At 47.5% G+C, this 21,576-nt stretch overlaps 1 protein-coding gene and 1 long non-coding RNA gene across 5 annotated transcripts in view; both read left to right on the forward strand.

The window, feature by feature from the left end:
- Positions 1 to 21,576, forward strand: part of PRKCB (protein kinase C beta) — a 322,427-nt gene that overhangs the window by 138,765 nt on the left and 162,086 nt on the right. The window lies entirely within an intron of this gene.
- Positions 14,761 to 18,604, forward strand: LOC309855018. Its single transcript, XR_014306568.1, has 2 exons — positions 14,761 to 16,662; positions 16,876 to 18,604. It is a non-coding gene; the product is annotated as an uncharacterized lncRNA (long non-coding RNA).

Consider the following 21,576-nt stretch of genomic DNA (forward strand, 5'->3'; position numbering starts at 1 on the left):
TATATGTTGGGCAGGTGGCAAGGACAGATGGCTACCACGTAAGTCTGAAGAATTAGCAGGCCTTCTGCCTGCCACTTGGCAGGCCTTCTGAGGAGTGCGTAGGCTCCATGAGCGGTAGGAGACCCCTGTCTGTATGAATGGAGCAGCCCTGCCATTCATTGCGTCGAGGCTGGGGAGGGAAGGCAGTACTCCCTGCAGCCAGCATGCATAGGATTTGGCAGCCGACTTGGAATGATTCTAACTCTGGACACAGTTCCAAGAAGGTCAGCTGGCACCAACGATGATGAATTTGTCCAGACTCCTCAACTGGCTTGACTCAGTTCATTGACCTTTTCCTGTCCATGGCTGGTGACGTGATTAAAGATCTGGCCACACCTGCTCACCAACCTGGCCAGGCTCTTGCTTGGCTGCCGGTGAGACTCCTGCAGTCATGGAGGGTTGCCCTCCTCCTGGGTGACCTTGGAGGAACCGGTGTGCGAACGAACTCATGGAGCAGGCAGGCACGGTCTCTATCTATGCAAAGAGAACATGCTAGGCTCCATCTTCTACCCCTCTGCTCTTCAAAGCCCCGTCTGAGCCAGGGAATATTCTGGACATTAGTAGAACTTTGTGTAGTTGGGTGTTTTTCTACAGAGAGGTCCCCATTAGGCGTATCAGGCCACGTGACTTCAGTGACTTCAACTACTGACCCAACCAATCCATGCAAATGAGAATAGACAATACATAGAGGCATTGGGCAAATGGAGGACCTTAAGATATGGCAGAGTTCTTGGGTGTTAACTTCTGGTCATCTGCAGGCATGGTCTTGGTCTTCCCTGGCTGGAAACTCTCAATTCTGCTGTCTCGTGGACCCTGTAGAGAGACCAAGTCTCTGTACCTCCATAGACATGCCATTCTAGTTACCCAGCATTTAAAGTACTACCCACAAACACAGTCTTCCAAGAGATCTTCTCAGAACGCGAAAAGGGGACTTGTGTCTTGGGGCCAGAACTAGAGTGAGTCAAGCGAGATACTTGCCCTGGGCACAAAATTAAGGGGTTCTCGGCTGTGTCTGGGGGATGATCTATGATGGCCCCACTCACATGACTGGCAGTGAGCAGCTTGTCAGCCTGGGCCTTTGATTCTCCTCCACATAACCTGTCATCCTTCTCCTGGCTCACTCTGGCTTGTTCACATGGTGGTTTCAGGGCTCCGAGAAGAGCAAGAGAATGTGTCCCAAACACATACCGTGTTTGATAATGTCCCGCTGGACAAAGTAGTCCAATGGCTAAGCTCAGATTCAAGGGGGAAAGAAATAAGACTCCACTCTTCATGGGGTGATAGGGGAAGAGTCTCTGGTCAGTCTCCTGAGATCCTGTTGACCTGAGTGGTAGAACAGAATTCCTGGGGACCATCCCGCTGGACTTCATAAAAAACCCACAGATGTCAGTTCGGGGTTTCGGGGAGTCCTAGCCAACCTCGCAGGAGGACACATCTCATTTTTCCCCTCCCCCGTGTTCCTGTATGACTTCACCATCTCCAGCTACAAATGGGAAGCTAGGCAATTTCTTGATCATGTCCAAAGACATTGGTGGTTGGGACTGTGGGCTCTATAGTCAGACATAGGTGAAGTCAGGTCCTGACTCTGGAAGTTACTCATGAGGGGACCTCAGGTGGATCATTTTCCTTCTCTGTGTCTCAGTTTCCTTCACTGTAAACTAGGATATTAGCACCAGCCGTATAGGTTTGTTGTAATATATTTTTAAAAAATACTCTTAAAATGAAAAGAGTGAACAACAAACACAACAGCATCAACAGCAAGCAGATGAAAAAGACATTGCGTGAAAGTGCTTAGCCCAGGGCCCGCCACACAGGAAGCCCTTGGTACGAGTAGTTGAGGGCCTTTCGATTACTCTCTCGATCCCCGAATCTTGAATGTGCTGATAATTGTCTACAGTCCTCTGCCCCGAGCATGCCCTCCTGAGGTAATTGCTGTCTCCATTTCCGGGACTTGACACACAACCTCCAAGTCTGAGAGAAGAGCCTGGACTTTGGAGCCAGAAAACCTTGGTGTCAAATTCCATTGCTCTCATTTACTTACTGCTCCAGGGATCTGGGGAAAATAATTCAAGTTTTGTGATCCGTAGTTCATCTCTTTAAAATGGGGGAAATAATACCTACATCATAGTTCTTCTTCTTCTTCTTTTTTTTTCTTTTCTTTCTTCAGTGGATATTCAATGAGAGACTGCTTGAGTCACATCCAGAATAGTGTCTGGGTCCCCCCCCCCAAAAAAAAGGCACTCAGCAAATGATTTCTGAATTATTATTAGTACCTGGATGAGTCTTTCCTACTGAAGAAGAGATGCAGGATATACCTTGTGACCTGCCAAGGAATAATAGCCAATGATAAGAGCTAATTTTTTTGAGCAAGGGCTCTGTGCCAGCAGTACGGAAATTACAAAAGGACTCTTTAGCTGCTTTGTCTAAAGACACTTTCTTCAATGTTTTATGGTTTTAGCAATGATTTCTTATTGTTTATAGTCAAGATGCAGAATAAAGCCCATTTTAGACCCTGTGACCTCCCGATTACGTCACTGGGTCAGGGCAGTTAAAGATGATGCACACTGATGCAGAGGGTATCCTTTTGTGTTTTTATTTGATTTAAAAAAATTTTTTTTAAATTCATTTTTTAATCCCTGCACCCAGTGTGGGGCTTGAACTCATGACCCTGAGATCAAGAGTCACATACTCTTCCAACTGAGCCAGCCAGGCGCCCCTTCTGTTTGTGTTTTTAAATCCAGTCTTACTTTATGAAGAAATATATTAACAATGATAAATCATGAGCTAAATGTTTAAGATTTAATAAAAGGAAAATAGAGGATTTAAAAAGAATGTACATATTAAAAAGAGTACATATATATTTCATATATATATATAATGTATGAATATGTATAAAAATGTGTTTGAAAATCTGGTTGAAATGGATGATTTTCTAGGAAATTCTGACTTGCCAATTTTGTCGCAGGAAGAAATTGGAAACCAGAATAGGCGAGTAACCAAAAAAGAAATGAGAACATTGCCCAAGAAACTTTTCTTCTCCCAAAATTATAGGCTTCGTGGGTAAATGGTCTTAAACTTGAGAGGAATGAAGGATTTCTGTGCATTTTAAACTATATCAGACTACAGAGAAAAAAAGTAAAGCTTCACAATTTTTTTTAATTGAAAGTGAGAGAAGTCCAACTCAAATTAGCAATAGGAAGACAGATTGGCTCATGGGAGGGACATTGGGAATAGAATAAGCTTTAGGGACAAGGGCCTCAGATACCGGAACAGAGGCTGTGAAGCCTGCAAGGTGTGTTCAAATTATCAGCTAGCTTTGCTGGGTAACAAAACATCCCAAAATGTAGTAGCTTGAGGCAATGGTCATTGTGTTTTTTCTCATGATTCTCTGGGCTACTTGGGTGATTCTTCTGATGTGGGTCTATTGGACTGATCTTTGTCAGGGGTCTTGGTCAGCCAGCGACCTCGCTGGTTCTGGATTGCCTAGGATAGACTCACTAGCATGACCAACAGTTGGCAGCCTGTTGGCTTGGGCACTTTGTTTTTCTTCCATGAGGTCCTTTTCCTCCACCAGGCTGGCCTTGGGACATCCACACACTGGCCTGCAGTTCCAAGGACAGCAGGAGAGGGAAATCCCCAAAGCACAGGGGTTCTTCCAGGCTTCAGTGTGTCACGCTGGTTATGGCTAATATCAGATTCAGGGGTGGAGAAATAGGCCTCCCCTCTTGAGAGGAGGCGCGACAAAGTCCTACTACAAAGACTCATTCAGGGCTGGAGGAGGCCATGGCTGTTTTGCACTCTGCCGCCCTGGCCCTCATCAGCTGTGCCAGCGGTCATATTTGCCGTTCTGAATCAGCTGTGTTTTCTCCCTGAGAGGCTGACCTATATGGACTGTGCCATTTGGGGTTCCATGAGCCCCCTGACTTCTGGTTGGGCCTAGCCTAGTAACGAGGGTCTAGTAGGAGACTGGAAGGTGAGGAGAGAGTGGTCTAGGGATTTATCATGGGTCGTCTTGGCTCTACCCTTGGACCAAAGATTGTTGCTCCTCTAAAGACAGTGTTTTCTGCACGGTTCTCTCCTTGGGTTCCAGGAACTACTCTTTTTTTTTTTCTTTAAAGATTTTATTTATTGATTTGACAGAGATAGATCACAAGTAGGCAGAGAGGCAGGCAGAGAGAGAGAGAGAGGGAAGCAGGTTTCCCGCTGAGCAGAGAGCCCAATGTGGGACTTGATCCCAGGACCCCGAGATCATGACCCGAGCCAAAGGCAGCGGCTTAACCCACTGAGCCACCCAGGCGCCCCCAGGAACTACTCTTTGCCCTTGTCCCTTTGCTCTTACTCACCTCCAGTTACTGCACTACCCCCTCTGGCTTCCCAGCACCATGCCTGTGTCTTAACAAGTGGTCCTTTGATGAAACCTCCCTAAACTCTCTCAAGTTGAGTGTGCCATCTCTTTCTTGCTGGGGACCCTGCCTGCTTTGTCCTTGCCTCCTTTGCTTCTACTGTAGATAGGACACCTCTATAAATACGTCTGTCAACTTGGTGATCGTTGACCCCAAAGGAGAATGGAAATCCCAGCGGAGGAAGTGGGCTTTCTTTCTGGATTCATAATCAGGGAAGGGTTCTGATTGGTTGGTCCTTTGTTGTTGGGAGAATGAACTCTTACAGTTTATCAGGCCTGCTTCCTATGACATTCCTGTGGCTCAGAGAGCAGTGTCTGTTGTAAGAAAGAGCGGGGTGGTAAGCTTTGATGGGCTGACAAAATCAATAGCTACCACATCTTGTTATTATAAGCTTAGCTTGATCACAATTACCAGCATAACCTAATAAAGTTGGCATAAAAAGTAAACTATGGCAACCGTACTTCAATTAAAAAAAGTATACTATAGTAAGCAATGAGTCTAGATTAACAAATGCTAAATAAGGCATTTAATACTATTTAATTCTTGGTATAGACATATTGGCTCCAATAAACTTTTTTAAAGTGAAAGAAACAATCTAGGACTTAAAATAACAAAAGCTTTGGTCAGTTTAACAAAATATCAGGACCAAGATGAAAGTAAGGCAGCAAGGAATTATAAACTCTGGGAAGTATAAATTAAGATGGTAGACGTGACAGCGGATAATATCAGTTACCTAACAAATGTGAAGGGATTGAAATTCTCTACTAAAAGTTGAAGACTATCAGATTGGACAAACAACGTATAATTCTAGGCAATGTGTAGGAGAAACTTAAAACACAGGTTAAAAATAAAATGGGCAAAGATATACTGCAAAAACACACATAAATGTAAAACATGGTCTTAGTAATACTATCCAAAGAGATAGGATTCAAGCAGAAAGCATACGCAGGATGTAGAGGAGGAAAAACGCACTCTAATGTATTCCTGGTGAGTGTGAAAATCAGTATAATCCTTCTCGAGGAAAAATTGTCAATATGTATCAAAAGCCTAAATGACATCCTGGACCTAATAATTACTAAACCTAATCCTTTTTGACCCAAGAATTACAATTCTAGCAATTTTTTTTGCTGAGAAATTATTTAAGGCTATGCAAATTTAGTTAGCTAAAGTGATATTCATTGCATCAGTATTCATACCAACAAAAATTTCGAAACTACCTAAATGACTGCCAGTTAGGGTTTATGTAAGTAAAACACATCCATATTTGGGTGCTGCACGGTGATTAAAATGTCACAATATCTGGGCAGCCTGCTAAAACCTGGAGATGTTCTATATCTTGACTGGCATGGTGCCTTTACCGGTGTTCACATTTTTCCCAAAATTCACGAAACTGTATGCTTCAAATCTGTACCTTATTATAGGCAAAGGACACTTCAATAAAAAGCCACAGCAATTAACATGTTATTGACACGGAAATGTAAGTCATGAGATATTGGTGGAAAAAGAAGACAGCAAAGCATTGCCTATGGCGCGCTGTATCAGAAAACATACAAACACACACGTGTCAAAACAAAAGGCTACGTTTTCTCCACATCCTTCGGTGGCCACTTGTCAGTTCTGCTCACTGTCTCATTCCAGACTGTTGCCTGCAGAGCTCTGGAGATGATTTTGCGGTATTCTTTAACTGGTTTCTCCAGTCTTGCCTGTTTCGGGTGCCACTTCACCTCTGGCGTGGACTCCGGCTTCCCACTTAATTCAGTTCAAATCACATGTGCATGATGGCTTGAGTAGAACTGTCAGCAAGTTTCCATTGCTTCTGGATGTGGTTACACCTAAGGTCTCCCACCAGCTGGGAGCCAGCTTATCCACAAATGAGAATCTTCAGATGCTCCTGGTAAGATGCTGGCCCCTGAGAAGCCTGGGCCGATTCACCTCTGGCCCCAGAGAAGGTGGGAAGTGCCAGCTCTGCCCATTTCTCACTTCTGCACTGGGGGCAATAAGACAGCCCCGTTTTAGAGAGAAGGCCTGCCTCCTCCTATGGCATTGGCTGGTCTCCTTGGCTCAGATAAAGCAACACAACCATGTACTGCACTCTTCTTAGAGCCTGGGTTGTTCCGTCTCCCATAATACCAAGGGTGGGGGGGTCACCCTATAGTTCAGCTCCAATGCTCTGAGCCTGACTAGCTCCTTCCAGGTAGTGGAGCAACAGTTTGGGTTCAGCCTCTCTCTTGGCATCATGGTTAAGATCTCACCATCACCTGGCCCAAAGGAGACCCATCTGTATCTCACAAGGATGAATAGCGTCAGGTGTAATTCAGTCTAACAGGACAGGTAGGCAGGCAGTATGTCTGTCTGATCTATCACCTGTCTCAGTGGGAAACCACATCCTTCTGCGGAAGATACATTCATTCTATTTACATTACGTAACATTGCAGTCCCTGATGTCTGCATTCACAACAGAAGTGCTCGGTCATCAGAGCGTGTGTTACCTAATGCCAAAAGAACGCCTTACAGGGGGGCTTGGAGGTGCTCTGAGGGTTGCTCTGTCTAGCTCCGAGGCCATTTAAATATCCAAAGAGCTGTTGTATAGTTTTTTTTTTTTTTTTTAATATAGCTTCAAAGGACAGAATCAGAACAGGGGACCATCTGTTCGGGCTAAAGAAGAGCAGCCCAAACCGATGGGTTGCTGTCCAAGGATATTAACTCCCCATCTCAGTGGAGCAAAGATCAGTTGCCATGGATGCCGTATGGGTGATATCTGGGCGAGATGTGGGTTTCTGCCACATTGGTGTCTCTTTCACTGGTGGTGTTTGGTTGTGTGCAAAGGAAGCCTGCTTTGGTTAACTCAAGTTAGAAAGGAATTTTTTGGAAAAGCTATGATGTACTTTAGAGAATTGGGAGAAAACCAGAATGATCAGGCCAGCTGTATCCGATTCTGGTTCTTGTCTTTCTTTGGTTTTAAATTCACATTCTGGAAGAAAAAAGATTGTTTGGTCAAGTTCACGTCACTGAAGTAGCCCTTGCTCGGGCCTTTACGCTGTTCCCTTCAAGCGTAAACATGGTAAACACAGTTGGGGGGGGTGGTTTTCAAAGGGAAAATGAGGCATTGCTACTAAAAATAAAATTAAAAAAAAAAAAAAAAAAGGAAGCAGAGAGGTTTGGCACATCAAAACAACACACCGCCACTGCGATTTCTAAATGGATGTACTTTGCAGAACAGGGTTTGTACATGGTGCTTTGCAGAATACAGGTCGCTTGAGGGCTTGGTTGAAGTCTGGTTTTAGCAGGCTTCCAGAGTATTTGGGGAACCTGCTAAAACCAGACTTTACCTGAAAAAATGGAGACAAGGGCCAGGAAGTAGGCATTTTAAAGTCCTTCAGGTAATTCTGATGGGGAGCTGATTTCGGAAACCAGTGAAAGGCAGAATTGTGGTGCGTCTGCGAAACCCAAGTGGTTGTGTTTGAAGACCGTGGGTGCCACTGACTTACTGGCTAGATCATCTCGGGCCAGTGACCTGACTTCTGCCTCAGTTTCCTCATCTGTAAAAAGAGGATCAAGGGAAGGTCAAATGAGTGAACCCACGGTAAGGGCTTCGTGCCATGCCTAACACAGAAAACACGCTAATATTCTCACCACCAATCGTCCTCTCCGGTCTTAGAGGGCGAGTTTCCCTTTGGAAACTGGCTTATTGTTGGTATGGTATGCCTCCGTCGTGCTTGCCACGAAACGAAAATACATAGACAGCTCCCATGGGCTGCTTGGAGGGAGAGTCTTATACAAGGATGGCGTGTGATGAAGAGTGCTTCTTCAATCACCGTGGAGCAAGTGCCCCGCACTCCCTCTGCTCCCCTTGGCCGTGGGCCTGCCGAGGCTTGCACCGTGCAGAAGCCACCATGGGGAGGTCCGAAAGAATTGCTTCTCCATACCCCTTTGTGTCTTGCTGTCATAAAGGCACAGTGCTTCCCGCTGTGGAGGAAGAAGCAAATCCATGATGTGCAGCGTCCCAAGAACAGAAACCAACTGTTTCTCCTGTGCAGAAGGGGCGGGGCTGCCGTGATTTGAATGAGTTGCAGATGTCCTGTCTTATGGATTATTTTGGCTTCTTGTGGTGGGGGGCGGACCAACCTCCGAGCCTGATAAAGGCAATGTCCCAGAGATTTAGCCTGTGGAGCCTGCGGGCTTGGGGGAAGCAGAGAAATCAAAAGGCAGATGACCCTGGAGAGAGGCAGCCTGCAGGGATGTGAAAGGCTCTGGTCCCGAGACCTCATTTCTCGTCTCCCTCTGGTCTCTAACTTTTTGCATTCCCAATGGCTCCCCCTACCTCCAGTGGCCTGGAATTCTAGGATGTCTAAATGCAGTATTTTAATTTTAATTTTTTTAAGTTTTATTTTTTATTTTTTTTGTCATCTCTACACCCAACATGAGGCTCGAACTCACGATCGCAAGATCGAGAGTCACACGCTCTTCTGACGGAGCCAGCCAGGCGCCTCTCAATACGGTATATTTAAGATACAGTAACATCCAAGAGCCGGCATTCATAGATCTAATTCTATTTTAAGCTCTTTACACAGAATCACTCTTTATTCTTCCTCACGCTCCCGATAATCCCATTGTTATCACACCCATTTTACAGATGAGGAAACTGGGGTACTCAGAGACTAAGTGGCTTGTCCCAGGTCACATGGCTTGTGAATGGTAGAGCCGGGATTCAAACCCAGGCAGTCTGGCCCCCAGGGCCATGTTCTTACTCAGTACCTCAGACAGCCTCATAACCTCATCTGTGTCCACCTGGACACATCTCCCGAAAGCAGACAACCCTCTTCTCTGAGAACTGCCTTTCCAGATATGCACCCCCTGAAACTCTGGGACCCAACAGCCTTGGCCCTGTTTGTTCCATATGCATGTGGATGTCTGTCCTAAGCTGGACCGATCAGATTCTGTCTGAGCATTTAGAATTTGGAATGAAAGGTGCTGGTTCTAGTCTGCAGGGGTCACAAAGTTTTTGAAAACCATTTATGGTGCATGGAAAATGTCCCACACAGCAAACATTTCTCTGGAACCAGAAGTCCTTCTGAGTTCCCTTCCACGTTCCCCAACCCAACACCTTCCATCAGACCAGCCACCCAGGCCAGCAGGAGTTTGCTGGCTTTTTTTTTTTTCCCTTCTTCCATTGAACTATTTATTGTCATTTTCTTTGATTTCGTTTCATTTCATTATATTTTCAGAAAGAACACGTAACATAAGATCTACCCTCGTAACACACTTTTTAAAATATTTTATTTCTTTATTTGTTTATTTGGAGGGTGAGAGCGTGAGCAGGGGAGGGGGACGCAGAGAGAGAGGGAGAGAGAATCCCAAGCTGACCCCGCACAGGGCGCAGAGCCCGACGCGGGGCTCGATCTCATGACCCTGAGATCACAGCCTGAGCTGAGTGAAGAGCTGGACGCTCAGCTGGCTGCGTCCCTAAGATACCCCCCCGCTTAGCACACTTCTAAGAGCACAAAACAGTACTGCTGACCACAGGCACGGTATTGTGCAGACCTCTAGCGTTTATTCGTATTGTTTAACTGAAACCTGATGCCCATTGATTGGTGACTCCCCCTCCCGCCTCTCTCCCCAGTGTCTGGCAACCATCATTCCCATCTTTGATTCTATGAGTGTGACCGTTTTAGACATCTCATCTGAGTGGAATTAGGCAGTATGTGTCTTTCCGTGTCTGGCTTAGTTCATCACGTCCTCATAGGTCAGCCGCACTCCATATATTAGTATTTCCTTTTTTTTTTTTTGAAAGCCTGAAAAAGATTCCATTGCCTGTATATGCCACACTGTCTTTGTCCATCCGTCTGTTGATGGACACTCAGACTGCGTCTACGTCTCTGCCATTGGAAATAGCGCGGCTGTGAACATGTGGTGCAGATAGCCCTTCGAGATCCTGATTTCATTTCTTTTGGATAAGCATCCAGAAGTAGGACTGCTGGATCAGATGGGAAGCCTTTTTATTTTTTAAATTTTGCGAGGACCCTTCCAACGAGCGAAGGGCCTGAATAGACTTTTCTCCAGAGAAGACCTACAACTGGTCCACAGGTGCATGGAAAAACAAAAACCGCCCAGTGTCACTAATGGTCGGGAAGTGTGAATCAAACCCACAACGAGATGCCACCTCACACCGGGTCAGGGTCACTGTTAGCAAAACAAGCCCAAAAGGCAACACGTGTGGGTGAAGATGTGGAGAAGTCGGAGCCCTCGTGCACCGTTGCTGGGATGTAAAATGGTGCTACGGCTTTGGAAAGCCGCGTGCCTTCTTTTGAAGTCTGCACAAATAGAATTATCCAGTAGACCTTCTCTTTCCTTTCTCCTGGGCTTTCCTCAGTGTTCTGTTTGTGGCTCGCCTGACTTTGGAAGGACGCATTCCCTTTCATGTATTAGGATTTCCAACTTCCAAGCTAGCGGGGGATGGTGGGGGGCTGGCAGATCAGTAAGTGAGTCAGAGTGTCCGCCCGGGGGGTGTGTGCGCCCCTTCTGGGAGGAGAAGCCTCTACCCAACTCCAGTTCGGTTTTTGCTTTTGTTTTTGTTTTAATTCCTGCTTTTTTAAAAGACCAAAGCCCAGATTTTTTCATTTTTCAAGAGAAGTCTGAATCTTCTAAATTTAGATGTTGACAGATAACCTGAGAATGACAACTGTGGTGTATTTCAAGCACATCTTTGGGGACTGGGGTGCTGTGCGCCACAGGTTAAAACCTCTACGTTTGTAGGTGTGAACTGTCTGGAAGGTTTCTCCCACCTTCCTCCTCCTCTTCCTCCTCCTTTTTCTTCTTCTTTTAAGACTTTTTATTTATTTACTTGAGAGAAAGAGAGAGAGACACAGAGAGAGAGAGAGAGAGAGAGAGAGGCCACAGAGGGAGAGGGAGAAGCAGACTCCCCGCCGAGCAGGGAGCCGGATGTGGGGCTCGCGAGATTCTAGGACCCTGGGATCATGCTGAAGGCAGTCGCTTAACAGATTGAGCCCCCCAGTGGCCCCCCCACCCCCGTCCTTCTAAAGGGAGAAGAGAAAATGTAGATTTAGTCAAATGAGCCTTCTCTGGGGAGGACAGAGGGAGCTGCAGTCCACTTCGGGAGAGCCTTAAAAGTATGCAGAGTTCCCTTGACCCTGGCGGTTGGATGGCGCTTGAAACCTGCTGGAGGACTGGCTTGCCCTAGCTCTGGACCCTACCGTGTAGGGAAGTAGGTGCTGCCCCTGCCGTCTGCTGTTCTAGCACTCTCCAAGTCCCGTGTGATGGGCTGTGGCCCTGGCAGCCCCTGGCCTCTCCCGAAAGCTTTAAGAGGGGGTCATTCATCACTCTGATGATTATCAGGTGCCTCTGGCTTTCAGGGGCTGCATAGACATTCAAGGGCTCCCCTTGGCTTCTTGGGTTTGGTCAGCAACCCTCATTATCAGGCTTTGCTCTTCTAATTCTTCTGAATTGGGAGAACCAGGCCTGTTCAAGTCTCACTGTTTCCAGATACTGAAAAACATGTGAAGAGTTTTCAGCATTTACATGGCACCTTCCTCTGGCTTCTGGGCTGAAATGGGTTCTCCTATTTTTAAACAATTTTTTGGGGGGGGGGGTTGCATTTTTAGCGGTGCTTTGGGAATGAGGGCAGAGGGAAATGTTTGGGCTCAGGTTCGTGGTCTTGCATGTTGAGAGTGTGACTCTGGGGCGCCTGGGGGGCTCTGTCAGTTAAGCATCCGACTCTTGCTTTGGCTCAGGTCGAGATCCCAGGGTCCTGGGGTCGAGTCCCTTCTCAGGCTCTTTGCTCAGCAGTGAGTCAGCTTGAGATTCTCTCTCCCTCTCCCTTTGCCCCTCCTGCTCACGCTCTCTCTCTCTCTCTCTCTCTCAAATAAATCAATCTTATAAAGAAAAGAAAGGAGTGTGCTTGGAGCCGGCCTGCCTGGGTTCGAAGCTCAGCTTCGCTACTTATTAGCTGTGTGACTTTAGATAAGGGGCTTACCCTGGCTGAGCCCTCATTCCTACATTTTCAAGATGAGGATGGTCATGTGCCTACTTCCGGTTGTATTAAACAAGTTATGAGTATTCAATAAGGTAATGTATGCAAAAAGCTTAACCCAACGCCTGGCGTATTATGTAAGTGCTTGACTCAGAATCTTGGACCCGCTTTTGCCTTCAGCCCTGCCTTTGCGGTCCAGGCTCTGCTCCTTAAATCTGTCGCTCAGCTCTCCCTCGGGCAACGTTCCGTCTTTTCTCTTCTCCACCCTTCAGCTGGGATTTTCCAGAATCCTGCTGAGCCATGGTCCGCTCTCCCGGGGGCCTCTGCTTCTGTGTTCCTGGACTGCTCCTACCCGCCGGTTCTCTCCATTGTCATCTCCTCGCGCACCTCCTGGCTCGTATTTATAGCTAACGTTTATATAATGCCTATCCCATGCCAGGCACTGTTCTAAGTGATTTATGTGCACGAACTCACTGGAACCTCACCCAGGAGAAAGATCCTCTTTCTGGGCCCATCCTACAGAGACGTTCAGCCGACTCGCCGGGTCACGTGACTAACAAGAAGCTGAGTCTGAGCCGGGACCTCAGCCCTGGCTCCTTCACCCCCCGCCCCCAGACCAGTAGCCTCTGGCTCTGCGTCCCCGCTTCTTCTCTGTCCCACCAGCCTGTCCCCCTCCACACGGCAGGGGAGTCGTCTTTCCCAAAAACCAGATGTGGTCCTGTCATTGTCCTTGCCAGAAACATGTCAGTGGCTTCCAGCTGGTCTTGGGACAAAGCCGATAGTGTGGCGAGGCTGCTAAGCCGGTGGTCACACGTCTCCCTTCCTTTGCCCTGCTGGCCTATCCACAGACCTGCTTGTTCGGTTGCATTGGAATCCCATAGGATTTGTGCCTCTGTTTTTTCTCAGAGTCTCCTTTGGAAGAGCAATCGTAGGGTCACCCTACCAGGAGGCCCTCGATGCTGTGGTCCTCTTCCTCTTGTCCCTCCAGCCCCTCGCTGACCGTACCCCCCTGCCTTGCCTCTGAACTTCCTCTTCGAAACCTCGGGTCCTCCCTGCTCCCCCACACTCGGTGGTTGCATTTGCTGCGCTCTGTGCTGGGCTCCTGTCTCTCTTCTTCCCCCGAGTTCAGTGAGGCTCCATTCTGGTATTGTATCTCATTTGTGTGTGGAGCTGTAGACCCTGGTACTGGTGCCTGGGTTCATCCCAGACTCTCTGATTGATTCAGAGCCTCCCAGTAGACTTTACTGTGCATCCAGGGTTAAGAACCTTGCTCAACTTGAAACTCACTTTCCAGACCACAGCTCAAGCATCACCTCCTCAAGGAAGCCCTCCCTGACCTCCCTGACCAGGTCGAGTTCCTCCCAGTTTTTTTTTTTTTTTCTTTTGAAGTTTTTATTTATTTATTTGACAGTTAGAGATCACAAGTAGGCAGAGAGGCAGGCAGAGAGAGAGGAGGAAGCAGGCTCCCTGCTGAGCAGAGAGCCCGATGTGGGGCTCGATCCCAGGACCCTGGGATTATGACCTGAGCCAAAGTCAGAGGCTTTAACCCACTGAGCCACCCAGGCACCCCCCTCAACCCCAAGTTTTAACTCTAAGAACACCACATTCCTCTCCTTGCTGTCCCAATCACAGAGTGACTTTACATTTACTTACATGGTGGTGACAAAGAGCCCAGATTCGGCATCCAAATCACTAGCTGTGTGACCTTGGGCCAGTGAGTTTATGTCTCTGTGCCTCAGTTTCCTCTTCAGTGAAATAGGGATAATAATAGGCCTATTTTACTTGATCAGTGAGGGCCAGATGTGTTAATTATATGTAAAGTTCTTAGGACAGTGCCTGACACATGTTAGCTGTCACTCTCATACTAATACCTTTGAGCCTTGAACAACATGGGACGGGGCCGGGTGAACACTTAACACATGATTGTTTGCGGTTCAGTACCATAAATGTAGTTTCTCTTCCTTGTGAGTTGTTTTTATAATATCTTCTTTTCTCTAGCTTACTTTATTATAAGAATATAATGTATGATACAGATAACATACAGAATACGGGTTAATCAACTCTGGAGGTTATGCATAAGGCTTTGGTCAGCAGGCTATTTGTAGCCTAACCGACTGTTGGGAGAGTCAGATATCCCATGTGTATTTTCAACTGCTTGGGTGGTTGATGCCCCAACCCCCCGCAGCTGTAATTATTATTCCTCCACTGGAATCTATGAATCCCTGTTGGTGGGGTGGGGGTGGCGTTCAGAATCTGCTGTTTGATCACTGCATGGGATCATGTGTGGGCACGTGGCGGGCACATCGTGGCTTCCATAACTGTGGCGTACAGTGGCGTCCCGGTGATGTTCTTGGTCAAGAATAGCGGACCAGCATGTCTAGAACTCAGCTTCCTAAGTTTGGCTTCCGGTCTCTATGGACCTAATGGTTTAGGATCCTCATTTCTGGTGATAAGGTTCATTAGGGTAAGAATCTCTAGGATCTGGTGGGGCCCAGAGTGCCGGTGCTGATGGTGGCCCGGCAGGCATTGGCTTCAACAGCTTCCCTCACATCCCTCTGCATGAAGGTTCTTTCTGCTCCTCTGAAATGCAGGCTTCGGTACACTGAGGGCTCCTGGGGCAGAGGGAGCTGTCAGGAAGCTGGGCACCATGCTCCACATCCAGAAATCAAACTGACAGCGTCTTTGCAAGTTGAGTGACCCCTGTGTCCTGGTCTTGCTTTTGGGCGACCCTCACTCAGCAGGGAAGAGTGGGTGCTTCTCCCTCTGTGGACTGATGACACCAGTGAGGGAGGAAGTACTGCGAGGGGCAAGGCGGTGTGTGCTCGTGCTGTGGCTGATGGAGGATTTACATACCGTGAGGCTGCGACCTGTGGCCGTGTGGTTGGTTCCTGAGAGACGGGTGTCCGCTCAGAAAAACGAAATCACATGGCGACCTCCCCAGGAAGAGGTGGGCAGACTCTGAAGGGCCTGGACCATGAGGTTGTCAGAACTGAAGGCCCCCTGGGGAATGCCCTATTAGCCCCACTGTTTTCTGAAGGAGGAACTGAGACCAGAACCTGGGGTGACTTGCCCAAGGTCACAGATGGAGTTTTCATTTTAAGTGAACGTTTATGGTTTCATGATACTGTGCTACAGCACAACACATAATCATGACTTCATTAATCCTCACAGACCTAGAAGGCCGGGAACATTCCTTATTCGATTCAACAGACACATAGTCTTCACTGAGCAATCTCTTACACATGTCAACTCCTTAACTTTTCGTGAGCATGCAGAGCTATTGTCATCATTCCCATGTCCGAGGCGAGGACACTGCAGCACAGAGAGGTTAGGTAACCTGCCCAAAGCCACACAGCGGGGAAGTTGTGTTGGGAATCGATGCCAGGCAGGCGGCCTTGCTGTGTAGGGCATACGGGTCTGATGTAGTGTCTCTCCACGTGAAGCTCTTGACTCCATTCTACCGGTGGGAAGAGCAAGGCTCCTATAGCATAAGTAATTGGCTCAAGGCTGACAAGTAACAGAGCTGGGATTGAATTCAGATTTTCTAGCTTTGGAGTCTGACACATGAGCTCTCTACTAAATTCCCTCTCCCCAGAGCTGGGGGTCTGCTGGCTGAGGCATCTGAGCTGGGGACAGGGAATGGAGGCTGAGGCAGAGCTTGAAGTCAGGCAGGTGACTGTGGGGTGGTGTCACCAGCTGTCTACCTGGATTGAAGCGGGACCCCATGCAGTGGGTTGGTGCCCCCTGGGGCTGAGACAGAGTCCCAGCCAGGGGCGTTCTCTCCAGGTTTCGGATCCTAGCTCACACTTCACTTCTCAGGGAAGTCGCCCAGACCTGTCTGCCTGGCTGTGAGCCCCTCACTGAAACTCTGGAAGCAATGAGAGCTTCTCTACTGTCGTCTGAAATGTACTTTTTTTTTTTTTGGTCATTCTTTCTCGTTTCCTCGGAATGAGGCTGGGAGCCCACGGCTGCAGCCCCTATGTCCGATTCTGCTTCTCAAGCACCTGATACACTCAACCAATATCTGGTGAATAAACAGATAAATAAATGAATGGGTTCTTGCTTGAGTAGAAGAAATCAGTGTAGGAAACCCAGATCAAAGTTCAAGAGGTGGGAATGTCTATGGGGTTTATTGGGACAAGTTATAACTCAGTCGACATAGGGATGCCCTGGCCAGCAATAATGAATCATTAATAATAACAGCTGGTATTATTTACTGAGTACCTGCGGTGTGTCACACAACTCTTTTTTTTTTTTTAAGATTTTTATTTATTTATTTGACAGACAGAGATCACAAGTAGGCAGAGAGCAGGCAGAGAGAGAGAGAGGAGGAAGCAGGCTCCCTGCTGAGCAGAGAGCCTGATGCGGGACTCGATCCCAGGATCCTGAGATCATGACCTGAGCCGAAGGCAGCGGCTCAACCCACTGAGCCACCCAGGCGCCCAGGTCACGCAACTCTTTTAAAGGCTTTAGGGAACTTACACCGCATGACCATCCCCGGAAAATAAATATCAGCGTTATCCCGAGTTAACACGAAGTATGGAGCCTTTAAGCAACATGGCCAAGGACACAGACACCTACGAAATCTCCTCTTCATGGAGGATGGACTCCCGCACCTGCTGGAAGGGTTGGGGCTTCTCATGCTCTGCCGACTCAGGTACCAAGTGGGGACCCAGCCTGCCCAATGCACGGTTGAGGTATTGAAGCCACTTAGGGTTGGAGTTGGCTTGTAAGTGCACATAGCCTTCCAGAAGAAGGAAGGTGACTCCTGTTTGCCGTGAGAATGAGGCCACCCTCTTCTACCCGAGGGTGGGTCTCTGTTTCTCTCTGAACCTCAGTGCTTATGTGCACCTGCTGTTTCATATGGTCTCCCGATGTTGGCCCAGTCGGTGTTGGGATCCAGCAGGGGTGACTCCTGGGCCAGCGAGTAGTGAGTGGGGACTGTGGGGACTCGCAGACTCTATGTCCCACTCGAAGGACATGGCTGGGACTCACGTCCAGCCCATGGCTGCCCCCAGGACAGCTGGGCCAGTTTCGCTAGTTCTGAGCTGCTCACTGCGGTTCTGTGGAAATCTAAGCGATGCAACACCTCGCAGAAAATCGTGGCTTCCCACTGCTGTGAGTCTCACCCGGAGGCCTGGAAATACCTCCCTGCGAGAGGTTCACGTGCCTGCTGCGGAGAATGGCCTCATCAGGTTAGGAACCACTGACGTAGCTAATGAATTGAGATTTGTTGAAATAACATGTAAACCGTGGGAAAGAAGACCAGCTTAACATTAGTGGCAATGAAGAAAAGTTTAGAAAAAGCAAGTTTTCTGGAAGGACATAAAGGACTCGAATACTTGTAAATTCTTCCCCGTCCCCTCCGCTCATCTGTCCCCTGCTAACCCTGAATTGACATCACCTACCTCGCCCACCCACTCCCTTTGCTCAGCTCCAGCTCCCAACGCTACACTGTTTCTCCTTCAATTTCTGATTAGCCTGGTTCTTCCTTTATAAACTGCACGCCACTGACCAGACCTTGGTTCACTCAGCATTGGCTGGAAGTCTGAGGTCAGACGCTCTCCTGTCCACTGGGCTGATTGATGATGTACGTAGGCGATTTTCTGGAAGGACAGTAAGTAGGGTTGGCCAAGACCGGCCTTTCCAGGACAAGCTGGAAATCAATGTGGGTGAGAATCACCACGAACATTTTCAAAGCGGACAGTCATGCTGGGAGTAGGAGTGGGTGTGTATAAAGTGCATGTTTTCAGATGCTCAGATACAAAACTAGGACGTATTAAAGTAACAGGGAACCGAGGTGGGGCTAGAGAGACATCAGTGGAACATAAGAGAAAATTTAAAAGTGAACAAAAGATCGATGAGATGATATGATAAAAGAGGCATTTCAAGTCAGCAGGGAGAAGATACATCCCATACGTTACAACTGGTTACACATTAAGAAAAAAAAAAATGAAGGTCTTTCCTCAGAGGCTCCTGCTAAGATGAATTCCAAGGAAGTACGGATTTCAGCGCAGGCAGAAAGTGAAACTGTAAGATGTTGAAGAAAATCCTGGGAAGGACTTTCTAAATATAACAGCAGAGACACAGACTGTAAAGGAAAATGGAAAAATTGGCACTTTAAATACACACACACACACTTGCCGTATTATATGTTGAAAAAAGAACAACAAAATTAAAAGGCAAATGAAGAACTGAGAAAATATTTACTGCCTGTATCTTAGGTGAATGATTCATATGCTTAATCATTATATAGGAAATGCGCTGCGAATCATTTAGAAAGAAGCTTGAATTTAAATACAGACAAAGGGTATGGGCAGAGAATGAATGGGAACGGTGAGCATGTATTAAATGTTTATTTCCAGGGACTACTAGGCAGTTTCCATACATTCATTCACTGAACTCTCATCAACTTAGGAATTAGATATTATTATCCCACTTTCAGACAAAAGGCGAGTGAACACTTAAAAGGGTTCAAGAACTGGCCCCAGCATCAAAAATCTAATCAATTCCAGAGTCTGGGCGTTAGGTTTGAAGGGGACTGTTAATTAACCCCTAATATTGACATGGACTCCAGTGCCCGTCTTAATTCAGGAAATCCTTTTTTTTCCCCCAAATCTTTTAATGCAGGAAATCCTATTCAAAATTCTCCCCAAGTTTACACAACCGAAGCAAGGCCTTCCAATCCATTACTTATTTGCAAAGGGGCGGAGCCTGGAAGAAGGCGTGGCCTATCCAACTCAACCTGGCTCCAACCTTTGCACAGCGTTATCAGCTCGATTGACTTATCAGCTTGATTGACTTCCTTCTCCAGGAACATTATCAGAGATTTATTTATTTATTTTTTAAGATTTAATTTATTTGACAGATCACAAGTAGGCAGAGAGGCAGGCAGAAGAGAGACAGGGAATCAGGCTCCCTGCTGAGCAGACAGCCCGATGGGGGACAGAATCCCAGCACCCTGGGATCATGACCTGAGCCAAAGGCAGAGGCTTTAACCCACTGAGCTACCCAGGCGCTCTCCATATCAGAGATCTTCACCAAATTACAGTTTCAATGGCGGGGCCCACGTGTGTAATTACAGCTTCTCACATGACCCGCTTCACGCTTCCCAAACCTTGGTCCTGGCTTCCCTGCTTCTTTGTCTCTTGGGAAGCTTTGATATTTTGTTTACCCTTTGGGGTATGCCCCGGGCCATCCATTGTGCACGTGGTGGTACCTGCTGTGAGATTTTTTTTCCCCTTGTGGAGAAACCCTGAAATATTCTACTTTCCATCAGAACTATGCAAAGATCTGTGCAGAGAAGTCCTGCTCCCTATTCAACCTGTTTCCTCCTGCCTCCGTCCATAAACACTTCTCTTAGCTTCTCTTACAGTGTATCCATCCAGAGTTCCTCTACGTGGGTATGGGTACTGTAGAATATAGTTACTTTCTAACCCGGAGCCACCTTCTCACACAAAAGAGAACATGCACTATAGACACTTCTGTACCTTGCTGGTGGTGGTGGTTGTTTTTTTCAGTTTGACTTAAAAATATGCCCTTAAGATTTCTCCATATTAGTGCAGAAGACTCGTTCGTCCATATACCTACCTGAGCAGTATGCCACCGCGTAGCTATTCTATGATTTATTTAAGCAGCTTCCTTCCTAGGACACTTGGTTTATTTAACATATTTTGGCTGTTATAAATAGCGCTGCAGTAAGCAACCTGTATGTGTATTTTTTTTCCTGTGTGTGCAGGTTGATCTCCAGGATAAATTCCCAGAGTGGGACAAGTGGGTCACCGGGGAAGAAACATTTGTACTTTTCACAGATAGTGCCAAATAGCGATCGGCCGGCCCACCAGGGAGATGTGTATCTGTGTCTCCCCCAGCTTCTCAACGGAGACGACTGGGGGGGGGGGCTGTTGTAAAATTTTATTTTAGGAGTTGGCTCTTTCACTTTAAGGTGTATTAGAAAAAAACATAATTTGCACATTGATCCCACGAGTTCCCACTCTGACAGGGTTTCATTTTAAAATAGTTTTATTTATGTAAAGGACATGCGAGTTGAAGAAAAATGGCACGTACACATCATAGGTAGTATGTGGGCATGCAGAATTATGACAGCTCAAGACCGAAGTTTGGGAGGTGTCACTCCGATGATTTGTTCTCATGGGAGTAATGAAATAAAGAGCTTGTACTTCTTGTTGTTGGGGGTTGTGCTGGGAGCCAATCCATGAAGCCAGGCCATGAAAGGCACATGGCACCAGCGACTCAGAGAGGTTAAGGCAGTTGCCTGAGGTCACACAGTCAACCCCAGAGCCCCTGTTTCTAACTTCCCTGTGTTCTGACGGTGTTTCCAACTGGGATCTTCCATTTCACCTGGCCCTTCTGCCTCCTGGGAAATGTGCCTTCAGGGGCTTTTGTGGCCTGTAAATTCCAGGGATGACACAGTCCACATTTCCAGGTTGCTTTTATTCCTCCTCTGACTGATGTTGGTGTGCGTTTTTTCGGCCTCCGTGCTTCAATCCAGCTTCCCGATTTCCTGCAGCTTTGCCTCAGCGCAGCCAAATTTCAGCCCACCTGTGAACAAAGCCACACAGCCCATTCAGACCGAGAAAGGCTATTTTGGGCTGTGACTGAGATGTTTAAAGATATTTTTTTCTTGCTTTTGGTTTCTGACCTGTGCTTCCTTCCTCCTCAGCTGCTTGCGCCTGGAGTCAGGTGACAAGGCAGTGGCGCTGAGCAGGGAGCTGCCCATCCTTTGGGCCTGGAGGTTGGGTATTTGGGGTGAAGATTCTGGCTTGGGGGTGGCGGTAGGGATCCCCCCAGCAGCCCGTTCCTAGATGGTGCTGTGCTTGTGTGAGATGAAGGTTGCCATTGTCTGTAGACCCCCCACTCCCCCGTCAGGTGGGAGACCCTGTGGCAAGGCCGATGAGCAGGTAGGCAGCCAGGTGACATGCCGGGGTCCCCACTCAGCTCCCTGGCAGACTTGGATTTCAATCCTGGCTCTCCCATTTTCTTGCTTTGAGACCTTGAATACATTACCTCTCAAGCCTCAGTTGGCTCATCTGAAATACCAGGGTACTAATAACTCTCCCCCCACTCCTTGGCCATGGCAGAGACTCCATGATGTGATACAGGACACTTAACACAATACTTGGGGGA

Source organism: Mustela nivalis (assembly GCF_964662115.1).
Source record: "Mustela nivalis genome assembly, chromosome: 19".
Classification (NCBI taxonomy): Eukaryota; Metazoa; Chordata; class Mammalia; order Carnivora; family Mustelidae; genus Mustela; species Mustela nivalis.